The sequence below is a fragment of the Pseudoliparis swirei genome, chromosome 16 (assembly GCF_029220125.1).
Source record: "Pseudoliparis swirei isolate HS2019 ecotype Mariana Trench chromosome 16, NWPU_hadal_v1, whole genome shotgun sequence".
Lineage (NCBI taxonomy): Eukaryota > Metazoa > Chordata > Actinopteri > Perciformes > Liparidae > Pseudoliparis > Pseudoliparis swirei.
In genome coordinates this window covers 12,938,326-12,951,434 of record NC_079403.1, presented here as the reverse complement: position 1 = coordinate 12,951,434, position 13,109 = coordinate 12,938,326, and the positions used below count along the sequence as shown (strand labels likewise).

The following is a 13,109-nucleotide window of genomic DNA, read 5'->3' as shown; positions in this document are numbered from 1 at the left end:
CTCCCTGGTGCAGATTTAAAGCATCCCCTTTCTAAATTGAGTTGGGATTACGAAAACACTTAGTAAGCACTGTGGTGCTGCATTATGTACAACAGAATAAAAATCACATGAGACACCACGTGGAGTATTTTAGATGACTAAAATGTTTTCATACACACGGGCATATGCACATGCACGTCGGAGTATTTTAAGTACTTCTTCACGCTTGTTTTATCTTATGAGCGTCCTTTATTTGCTGCAATGCACAATCCTGTTTGCTACGAGTGCTCGATAAACTCCACAGATCAACAGCAACTTCAGCGTTTGGATCCGGGTAACTCCTCCCAGTGATGCTACTTAAGAAGGGAGCCAGGATGAAGGTATTTTCAAAGTGCTGTCCAAACGGGGCACATTGTGGGAGAGTTGGAATCACTGACACCAGCTTGACTGAAGTGAAGTCATGTGCTTGCTATAGTTCATTATATTGTGCTACGCTGGGTTGACTATGTCCACCTACCTGTTCAAAACTTAAACGTTATGCTGGAGAGTGAGTATCAACCAATCGTAATGGGGCTTTTTGAGGAGGATGCACATTGAGAACATTCTGCTCATGTCCTGTTGGACATGGGCAACGTGACAACAAAGAAATAAAAAAGTGGAACAGATGACTTGACATCTTCTGCAAATTCTGTTGTTCACAGCCTGTGATTACATGTTCTCCTAACAGCTGTGACTGATTAAATCACTCATGCAGCCTTCATTAGAGGCCGTGATCACTGGTTGGGTGTAGGCGGGCTGCAGTCATGCTGGCAGCTAAAAGCCAATCCAAATGCATCTGCTGCTGGCTCTGTCAAATACAATTTCAGCACCCTACTTGGAAATCACATTAAAGCACTTTTTAAATTTTAAAGGCCTTGTCAAGTTAGGCTGAAGGACACTTTGATGCGTTTTCATGCCTGACAAATCTTTACACTCCCAACTGTCAAGATGATAAACTCAAATCCATAAGATCCATGGGCTATTTTTTTTTTCACAGGAAAATATGTATTAACATTTTTAAAGCAACACTATGTAACTTTTGGACCTTAAAATAACAGCTTGAAAAAAAATTGTGCCGCTACAATGACTTTTAATATGACGATTTGCATCTCCGCTATTGCCATCGGGGGTCTGTGGGGAAATAACTCCGCTATGTAAGATTCTGGAGCCGCCCGATACATCCGGCGGATGTACTCGACCTGCTTTCTGGCAGTGATTACGCAATGTCATATAGTGCCACTCCACGCTCGCAGCTCCAGTATAAGGGTAGCTTTTTTATGTAGCTTTTTGGTGTTGTCAACAATATTGTATTCGATCACACGTACTCCACATTTGCAGTCCCTTAAAACAAAAGGAAATGACTGCACGCATGCGCGCACCCCCCCCCCCTCCCCCAAAAGCCGGCAAACAGCTGATCGACCAGGCAGAGACGTGGCGAGGCCCCGCGTTCAATCCCCGCGCTCCTTCACCCTAGTCCGGTAGGTGCTGGGCCAGTTCACAGTGTTCCTGCGCAGTCTTCTATTAGTGATCCCGCCCGTTGGTATGAATCCAAAATAGAAAGTCGCCGGATTGCTGCCGTTCTGAGTCCGCCGTCGGTCAGCGCGCTCCAAACAAAAAAAAACTTGCGTCACCTCCCCCTCGTCACCTTTTATAACCCGTGACATGTACAAATAATAATAATAATAATATTATAATACAGGACAACACATGATCCCAACTCAATACAAGTGTATGCGAGGCTGCATCTATCGTCACTGGGTATTTACGACACTGAAATCGATACCTAAATACCTAAAAACCTGAAGGGGGCGCCAAAAGTGAAAAGTTACATAGTGTTGCTTTAATAAAGGTACCAAATTAATTACTTCCAAGGCTATTCATGCATTTAAAAACAAATTTGTCTTCAATCTAATTTTTTCTCAAATCAACTGACTGAAAACCAATTGTCATATATATGATCCAAGATGGCGCTTGATGGCAGCCTCGATGTTTCGCTCGCTTGTGTTTTTTTTCTTTTCTATTTTTTTCTTTTCTTTTTTCTTTTGTAAACGTTTTTGCCTGTTTGTTTATGCTTTTAGCTCTGTGGTTACTCTCACTAGAGCGTAAGCTTTGATTACCGTTGACCACTTAACAAACGTTCAAACTGAACTCAGAAAGACTGATTAACCAGCTAGCCCCAGGACTTCCGTGTTTGGTCCATCTTGCCGTTTTGTTCTGCAAATGAACGGCTGGTCTTTTCACCTCTGGCTGCCATGTCGCTAGCCAGCACGAGCCCACCGGTCTCACCTGCCGTGATCTCTCCGTTCCGGCGCGGTGAACAGACCTGGGTTGGTCCCGCTGGCCACCACCTCCATTCCCCGGACAGGATCGTCAGGCTGGTAGCGCCTCCGGGCCATCACTTCCTCTCGCCGGATTGCTGCCGTCTTCCCGCTGGAATGCTGGGGATCATTTCGCTGATTCTCCAGGGCTGCACATCGCTTCTCGTCTCGCAGCCGGCCGGCTCTTGGTCACAGGCTAGCTTAACGCTCGTACTACCCTCCATGTCGCCGCTGTACTCCGTGTCCGATCTTTGCGGCTTCAATAACTACCTGCGCCCGGACTGCTGGGTCGTTCTACAACAACATGGTATACTTCGCCAAAACCATCCTTCACACAGAGGATCTGGCCGCATGTCCACCTACAACTTCACGTCCCGAAACTCCATCCCATCACTATGGTCCTGTCGCAACCGTACTTCCTCATTACGCCACCACAACAAACAGCACGTGAATCTGTCCAATCTCCGTCCCCTTCCTCAGTCCTCACAGCCTATCACAATGCAGCGTCACCTGAAACTGGCCCTGCTCAACACCCATTCACTCAACAACAACAACAAAAGCCTCATTCTGAATGAATTCATAACGGACACTAATCTCGATTTTCTCTGCCTCACTGAAACATGGCATAAACCCCTTGACTATTTCTCCCTCAACCAGACCACTCCACCAGGATTCACTTAAAGCACGCTCTGAGGGGCTAGGAGGTGGTGTTGCTGCTGTCTACCGGGAGGACATTAAAACAACCACCATTCCCATTCCTGCTATTAACTCTTTCGAACATCTCGCATTCAAACTCTCTGGTCCCACTCCTCTAGTTATTGCTGTTATCTACCGCCCCCCCCCCCCCAAAGCCATACCCCTCCTTTTTCTCCGACTTCTCTGATTTTCTGACACAGCTTTGTTCAATCTCACCGACCATTCTCCTCTAAGGGGATTTTAACATTCATATTGATAACACAATGTAAATCTGCCACAGAATTCCTGGAACTGCTGCAATGCTTTAATTTCATACAACACATCGACTTCCCCACTCACAACCGTGGTCATATCCTGGATTTGGTCTGCTCCACTGGTCTCACAATACCTCATCTCTCACAATACCTCACCTCATCTCTGGAGTTTTTGAGCGAGATGGATTTTTTGAGCGACGCGATGGCTGGTTAAAGATCGTGCTCCCGACATTCGGAGCTAAAAATTACCAACTACAACCAGAATATATACAACATTTATTTTAAAGTTTGGCTAAAGAGCGTTGGTCTTGAGAATGCCTCCAAAAAAGAGTAAAAAACCAATGCAGACTGAGTTAGTTGACGGTGACGGAGCTAGCCTAGCTTCCTCTGCTAGCAGCGGTGCTGGAAGACGACACTCCAACGCACCTCGAAGACGACGAAACGGGGAGAGCGGACATGAGCCTCATATTGAAAGAATTGAGAGAGTTCAGGAAAGATAACGGCCAGCAGCTGAAAGAGATTCATAAAGAAATAAACAAGACTAACACGAGAATTGCCGAGGCAGAAGGGCGGATTGAAGAGACGGAAACACGGCTACAGGTGGCGGAGGAGGTGGTGACGGAGCTGCTACAACTACAGGTGCATCTGGATGCTAAGCTAACGGACCTGGAAGGTCGATCAAGACGGGAAAATATCCGAATCCACGGCGTTAAAGAGGGAGCGGAGGATAATTCCCCGTCGATGGGAACCTTTGTGGAGGCTTTGCTGAGGGAGGGTTTGGACCTCCCGGCTACCTTTGAACTACGAGTTGAGAGAGCGCACCGCGCCCTGATGCCGAAGCCGCCTGGGGAAGTCTCACCGAGGTCTATCGTCGTCAAAATGTCAAGTTCCAGGACGAAAGAAGAATTGCTGAGACTAGCCTGGCAAAAGCGAGGATTTCAACATCTCGAAAGGAAGGTTAACCTGGATCACGACTACGCGCCTGATGTTTTGAGAAAGCGAAAGGCGTATGTAGAAGCGAAAATGGTCCTGAGGGAGAGGAAGATAAGATTTCAAACCCCGTTTCCGGCCAGGTTCAGAGTCTTCTATGAGGAGGGAATTGTCGTATACGGATCGGCGGAGGAAGCGACTGAGGATATGGCAAAGAGGGGGCTCCCGGTGTCGGTCATTAAGCACCCAGATTCACTTTTGGAACAGATCCAGCGAATGACCTGGCGCACCAGCAAGAGACCGGGGACCCTGGACAGAGCCGCCAGGAACGTCAACTACAAGGAGAAGCTAGCGGCCTTTAGGCACAAGGACTCAGCGTGAATGAAAGTGAACTGAAAGCTGCTGTTTCCCGACAAATGGGTGAGTTCTTGTTTGCAGTGGAGGAAGCCGAAGAGCTGGTTTCTACAAGAGAGATTTAAGACTATAATCACGTTCTGCACAATAAAGAAACAATGTACAGGCTATAAAACTCAGAATATTCTGAAAGGGTCGGGGTATTAATCTTCAGCCATGCAGCCGACAGATGGATAACAACATGGAAGTAGGATATGAAGGCCCTCTCCCACTTTACAGGTGGGGAGGCTTTACTTTAGAGCCCTATCACCATCAGGGCTTAATCAGGGTCAATATGATGACCCCACAGTTGGAAGTCTTTTTTTTTTTTTTTTCCTTTTATTTTATTTTGTTACAGTGTTTGCTGCAGTTCTTTGCAGTCTTTGGGGTGTTACCTATGATAAATCTTTCGTTACCTGTAATAACTTGGGTTGGTATTTATTACTAATATTGTCCTAATTAAACTCTGAATGCAAGTGGTTAAAATGGCAACATATAATGTGAATGGTCTTGTAAACCCCATCAAGAGAAGTAAGATATTAACTAAACTAAAAAGAGATAAAGTTGAGGTGGCTTTCTTGCAGGAAACGCATCTATCGGATACAGAGCATGCTAAATTAAGAAGACTAGGCTTTAAACATCAGTACTCATCATCATATGCGGCTGGCCACAGGAGGGGGGTGGTAATATTAATTTCCAATAATATTAGTTTTGAACCCACGTTTGAAAAAAAGGACACAGAGGGGAGATATATATTAGTAAGAGGAAATCTAGATGGTTCATTGGTTTCCCTTCTGAATGTTTATGCTCCGCCTAATTCAGATTGGACTTTTTTTAAACAGATATTTGATTTAATTAAAAATCTATAGGAGTTTACAAGAAACAAAAGGTAACTCGCTGTATGTAAAACAAAAATGGGAAAGGGAAGGAAATTTAGTTCTGGAGGAAGAAGACTGGGAGAATTTATGTGAGATGCAATGGAAAACGTCAAGTTCAACCTCATGGCGAGAGTTTTGTTGGAAAAACCTCATAAGGTTTTTCATTACTCCAGCTCAGAAGAGACATTACACTAATTCCTCTGCATGCTGGCGACAGTGTGGAATGCATTATGGCAAACCATTTCCATATATTCTGGTCTTGCACATCTTTGAGTCCTTTCTGGCAGCAGGTTCATGGAGTGTTAGAAAAAGTTTTTCGGGTGGATATTTCATTTAAATTCGAAACGTTATATTTGGGTGTTTTACCACTAGAAATGTTTTCCTCTAAAGACAGATATCTGTTTAGAATCCTGAGTGCTGCTTGCAAGAAGGCAATCACCAGAATGTGGTTAAAACCAGGAAAACCTACTTTGGATGAGTGGATTGATATTGTGTATGACATTTTTAAGATGGAGAGGATAACCTTTGCTTTGAGACTGCAACAGGGAATCTTTTTGTCTAGATGGGAAAAATGGATAATTTATGTTACACCAATACGACCATCATTTGTCTAGAAGGGACTCTTTATTTATATATATATATATAATATATATATATATATTTTTTATATTTTAATACCCCCCTTGTTTGAATAAGTTTCAGGTTCACCCCATAATTTTGTGTGTTTTTTTTTTAAATTTTGTGTGTGTTTTTATGCTATAGCATGTTTACTTGAAGGTCAGTGAGGCCTGCCTCTGTATTACCCAAAAATATTTAAATGTGATCTGACGGTTAACTACAGAAGGCGTACAGAGTACACTGTATTGTCTATGATTGCAAACATGTGAAAAGCTGAATAAAAAGAGAATTAAAAAAAAAAAAAAAGCACGCTCTGAGGGGCTAGGAGGTGGTGTTGCTGCTGTCTACCGGGAGGACATTAAAACAACCACCATTCCCATTCCTGCTATTAACTCTTTCGAACATCTCGCATTCAAACTCTCTGGTCCCACTACTCTAGTTATTGCTGTTATCTACCGCCCCCCCAAGCCATACCCCTCCTTTTTCTCCGACTTCTCTGATTTTCTGACACAGCTTTGTTCAATCTCACCGACCATTCTCCTCTAAGGGGATTTTAACATTCATATTGATAACACAATGTAAATCTGCCACAGAATTCCTGGAACTGCTGCAATGCTTTAATTTCATACAACACATCGACTTCCCCACTCACAACCGTGGTCATATCCTGGATTTGGTCTGCTCCACTGGTCTCACAATACCTCATCTCTCCAGCCTCAACCTCAATATCTCCGACCACCTGGCTATCACCATGGATATTGACATCCCTATCCCCTTCCCAAAAGCCAAGCGCAATATATCATTCAGAAATCTCAAAACCATCTCCCCCGCAACTCTTACAGCCTCTCTTGCCAGTACCATGTCTTCCTCCCCTTCCCCGCTCTCTGATAATCCCTCTGTTCTCGTAAACTACTATAATAACACCCTCTCATCCTGTCTTGATCAGCTGGCTCCCATTACAACCAGAATTGTCTCCTTCAAACACTCTGCTCCCTGGTATACTTCTGAACTCCACCAAATGAAATCCCGTAAGCGCCAGCTTGAAAGACTCTGCAATAAAACCGGTTTAACAGTCCATCTACAAGCCCACATTGAGTACCTTCGACAATACAAAGAAGCTCTCATCTCAGCCCGGTCCACCTACTATTCACACCTCATACGCTCCGGTTCCTCTAACCCTAAGGCTCTCTTCTCAACAATAAACAAGCTTCTCAAACCCAGGGACAACACCTCCAAAACCTTTACAGTTGACAAATGCAATTCTTTCCTCTCGTTTTTCAATATTAAAATTGATATAATCTACAGCAATTTGAACACCGCCCCTGCTATTTCCATCTCTCCACCTGCTCTCCCCATACTCACCACACCGCCCCTTTCTAAATTCTCCCCTGTGACCCCGTTGGAGCTCTCTTCACTCATAAAAGGAATGAGAAGCACCACCTGTAGCCTGGACCCCATCCCATCTATTCTCACCAAGGAATGTCTCCCAGCCATCGCACCACTCATCATTACAATAATTAACTCGTCCCTCAACTCTGGCTCAGTCCCCGACACACTTAAACTGGCTGCTGTCACCCCCATCCTCAAAAAAATCTGGACTCGACCCTGAGACCATGAACAATTTCCGGCCCATATCAAATCTTCCCTTCCTAGCAAAAATACTGGAACGCGTCGTCGCTGCACAACTAAAAACTCACCTCACCTCCAATGATCTGTTCGAGCCATTTCAATCTGGTTTCCGCTCACAGCACAGCACTGAAACAGCACTTCTGAAAGTCACCAATGACCTCTTCATCTCCTCAGACTCCGGTCACCCCAACATCCTCATTCTCCTGGATCTCACTGCAGCCTTCGACACCATCAACCACAACATCCTTCTCTCCCGCCTCAAAACGTCCCTCAATATCACCGGATCTGCTCTATCCTGGCTCAAATCATATCTGACAAACAGACAACAATTCATCAGCATCAACAACTGCACCTCCTCCACTGCTCCTCTGTCTCAGGGCGTCCCTCAAGGTTCAGTGCTTGGTCCACTTCTATTTATTCTTTACCTACTCCCCCTTGGAAATATCATACGCCAACACGGTCTCATGTTCCACTGTTATGCCGATGATGTCCAGCTCTACATCTCCACAAAGACCATCACCACTGCCACTCACTCTACTCTAACCAACTGCCTCACTGACATCAAATCCTGGATGAACACCAACTTTCTCAAACTTAACTGTGATAAATCTGACATGCTCATCATCGGTCCCAAATCTCTCACCAAAACCTGTCATACCTTCTGCCTCGCCATGGATAACTGCCTCTGTCTCCATCCCTACACATCCGCAACCTCGGAGTCATGTTTGACAGAAACCTGTCCTTTGAACACCACGTCAAACAAACCACCCGAACTGCCTTCTTTCACCTAAAAAACATCGCCCGTCTCCGCCCATCACTCTCCACATCTGCTGCTGAAACACTGATCCACGCCTTCATCACCTCCAGAATAGACTATTGTAACAGCATTCTTTATGGCACAACATCCAAAATTCTAAATAAACTCCAGTATATTCAGAACTCTGCTGCTCGCCTGCTCACCCACTCCCGCGATCACATCACCCCTGTTCTCCAGACCCTCCACTGGCTCCCCGTCCCAGAGCGTATCCAGTACAAAATCCTTCTCCTCACTTACAAAGCCCTCCATAACCAGGCCCCCTGCTACCTGACCGATCTGCTTCACCATCACACTCCATCCCGTCGGCTCCGCTCCTCTGATGCCAACCTCCTCTCCATTCCTCACAGGACCAAGCACTGGACATGGGGTGACAGAGCCTTCTCCATTTCTGCCCCCTCCCTCTGGAACTCTCTCCCCAAAATCATCCGTGACTGCACCGAACTTTCATCGTTTAATTCACTAATCAAAACCCACCTGTTCAAAACTGCTTTTAATGTGTGATTGTGTGCTCTGAACGTTCTTGTTTGTTTTTATTGTTATTTTGAATGCATAGCTTTTAGGAATTTTTAAATTATGTGTTGTAAAGCGTCTTTGAGTATTATGAAAAGCGCTATAGAAATTTGATGTATTATTATTATATATATATATACATACACATATATACACACACATATATATATATACACACACATATATACATACATATGTATGTGTATATATATATATATACATATATACACACATACATATATATATAATCTCAGGATTAGGGGCAACAGCAAAGACCCACACAACCATGAGTTGTGTTGTATTGTGCCTCCTTTGCCAAAACTCTGATATAAAAAGGTATCATGGGACATTTTTTGAGGAGTCTTGTTTATCAATTCGAGTCCAAGTCTGATTGCTCTTGCTCATAGTATTGGTTGCCATGGTGATAAAGAACTACATCCTCAAATTAGAGCCAGATTACCTCCAGGCATAGATCAAGGTTTGTGTTTACCCAGTCCATTCAAAAGTAAGGATACATGGCCAGAGACGGTTTCTCTGGGCATTTCATGTAAAACTGACTCTTCAAGGCAACATGGAGCACCATGGGATAAATCCTCCTCTTCTGGCCTCACATACAGCTCATTGTCTGAGTCATATGGCAGTCGCTTCCTTTTTAAGAGCCTCAATCTATACTTTCAAACATGCTTGAGGTGTGACACGTATGCAAGAGTTCATCCATTACTGCTCCAAGTCTGGAAAAGAAAATCACTTTATATCAATTTGTAAAAAGGCTAGCAGAATTAACTTAACCAGTATATCACGCACGGTTTATTTTCTCTTCACCGTTTTCAGGGATCATTCAGGGAGCGTTGTTATGTTTTCAATTCAATGAATATACCTCAACTGCAAACCTATTTTGGACTCCAAAAAACGACCGACAAGGTTATGCAACACTGTCACTGAAGCTGTTTGAAACCAAAGGCAGCTGTGTGCCAGCAACTATCAGTGCGGTTACATGCAATCGAATTATTGGCTTAGTCGGACTGAAATCGAATTATCCGTTTCATGTAAACACCTTAGTCGGACTATGTGCAGTCCGACTTCGGTCCGATTAACACCCCTGGATAGCTCGGTCCGATCCAGTTGATAATTCGACTCTCGCGGCATGTAACTCTGAATTCGATTCGGAACTGGACTTTGCGTCTTTGCGCATGCTCGAGATCCCGCCGCCCTCCTCCCTCCCATGTCGTGACCCGGAAGTCGAAAGAGACGATAAATTAAATTCTCCGTGTACCTTCGGCGTCGGCGTCTTCTCTCCCTTATTAACTCAGCCATTAGCCCCATTTGCATTCGCTGTACTCCTATTCACACCATGGAAGAATAGTAGAGGGATGTAGCTTCGCCTTGCTCTCTGTTCGCCATCTTTCTCGAAATGTTGTTGTTGGTGGTGGTGAAGAGGTCAAGCGGAAATGGCTGTATCACCACGAGTTGTAATGAAAACAGCGCCACCTATCGTATCGGATGTGACATGCTTTCGGCCAATGATTCGAATTACTCACTGCCATGTATATTGGGATAATAGCAGATCCCCCAAAAGATAGCATAGTCCGACTAAAGCAAGATTCGAATTATACCATCATGTAAACGCACTGAGTGTTGATTTGGGGTGTAAAGTAAGGCTGATGCATCAATGAGTGCATTAACACACCCTCGAAATATGGGGAAATTATTAATCTACGTTTGAATTTAGATTTGGATACTGACAAGAGTCCAGTCAAATACCATATGTTGCTAACATGCGGTAAACATCCATCAAGTGATATTTTATTAAACCCACTCTGCTAACAACATTGCTTTCCTTATCATTGATTCCCTCGCGTACATTCCTGTCATCCATACAATCCTAGCTTAATGCCATTATACCCCAGCATCCAAAGCCACTCATGCGCAATCAATATAACAGCACGAATCATTCCATCAACATTGCAAAATGTCTGTCTGTCTGTCTGTCTGTGTGTGTGTCTGCGTAGGTGTCCTGTGTTTCCATCTAACCACTGTTCCAGGTATAATAGTTCTGTCATGCTGCTGTTTTTCATATTTGCGTCCCTCCAGCAAGTGTTGCAGTGTGTACATTCATACGTGTGTACCTTGCAAAAGCTTGTTAACTAAGAAGTGGAACAAAATCAGGAAAGCAACCAGACGTCTCTACAGTGACTGCGTGTTCTGAAAACATATTCCTTCTGCATATCCAGTTGTTGGATTATGCTTGTTGATATGCCAATCATCTCCATTCTTCTTTTATCCGAGTGCTATCTTCTTGACAATGGGCCAGCTATCCAGCTATCAGATTTGCACTTTGCTGGTCACATCGTCAGACGACAAAAGATAAGGTAGCAATTATGGACAAGAAACCAGCAATCTGCCAATTAGGAGTGAATGCAAATTATTTGCAATTATTTATTTTTTGAAACCTCATAGTCGCAGACAAAATAAACAGTTGTTCTGCCTTCTCTCGGTTAGCCTTTATGCTCTTTTACATCTCATTAATCTCTCGACTTTAGAGCTCTATGATTCACGTGATGTGGAAAAAGCCCTGATTTTCCACTTGAAGATAGATTTTAGTTTTTCAATTTAAGCCACAGCTCAGAGGCAAATTACAGTTGGCTCTGCTCAAAGACGTAAACCATAATCTCACCGATGCATAACCTTGCAGGCTACCAGTCGGGGAGCTACAGCCAATGAGAAGGCAGGAATGCACGGTGAAGGAAAAATTGGGGAGGAGGGGTCACCTGTGATTCATCCAAAAAATAAACGAGGAATTCAAACACTTCCAGCTAAATTTAAAACCATTTACTTTACATAAATAATCCATATTTTGTTTTAAAACTGTACGATATCAATTCCTTCGAGAAAAACTTTCACTGCAAGCTTTTATTGAAACCAAATGTTCAAATTAAATAAAGCAACCCTATGCAGCACCTGCAAACCCAACCCACCATGCTCACTCTGGGCTTAGTACCAATACACAAAGAAGAGGCAGAACCATGGGCCACTGATGGAGAGATTAGAGGCATCAGGAAGGGAGGAGGAATAAGAGTAGATGGAAAGGGGTAAAGTGCCAATGGAAGAGAGGCGAACAGCGGGGAGATGAAGTCATTGGTCCAGTGAAAGAGGAAGCAGATGGGGAGAAACATAGATGTAGGGAAAGGGGGCAGAGGCCAACAGAGACCGGAAGCTGACTAAAGGAGGGAGATGGCCAAGCCGTAAAGAGAAAACTTCAACGGAGGAAAGGACAAAAGATAAAGGAAGGAAAGAGAAGTAGCACTATAAGAAAAAGGACATTGATGAGAGGGGGCTAAGGGAGGGAGAGGCTCAAGAAAAATAAGAGGGTGATGGTGGGTCATCGCTCAGTGGCAGCAGAGATGTAGCAAATCATTCACAAGATGAAAAGGTATTTCTCACTGCGTTACAGGTAAACCAGTGTGTGTGTGTGTGTGTGTGTGTGTGTGTGTGTGTGTGTGTGTGTGTGTGTACTTCATTTCTGCTTGTAGTTCACAAAACAAAAAACACTTAAATCCTCATTCAAATAGTTAATAGACATGCAACCTTCAAGACACACTCCTGCATATAGAAGTAGTCACGTACAACACTGTGGCCCTCAATTTGATTTGATTGTATATATTGTAAACATGCTTGCTGCTGCTTCAAACACATTTCCCCCTGTGGATGAATAACAGTGTATATATATATATATACACACATATGCACACACACGCACAAGACAGACTGCTTTCATACATAAAACTATAGAAATGGAATCAATGCTCTATTATGAAGGCAATACAGTGTGTTCATGAGACTAGTTCTAGTATCTTATCTTATCTTAGTTCAAACTAGTGAGCGAGACAAAAGTCTACTTGTATGTTTATACCATCATAATTATAAAACTAAAGCCAGCTCCTCAGGTTATTAGTGCAATCAATAATGAATCATCTTAAAATGAATGCCAAATCAAAATACATTTTTTTTTTAAAATGAGTTGAGCAGAATGACGTATTGTTTCGTAAAT

The 13,109-nt window shown here is 43.7% G+C and overlaps 1 protein-coding gene across 4 annotated transcripts in view; it reads right to left on the bottom strand.

Moving 5' to 3' along the window:
* Positions 1–13,109, bottom strand: part of mllt10 (MLLT10 histone lysine methyltransferase DOT1L cofactor) — a 53,828-nt gene that overhangs the window by 25,915 nt on the left and 14,804 nt on the right. The gene's annotated exons all lie outside the window — the stretch shown is intronic.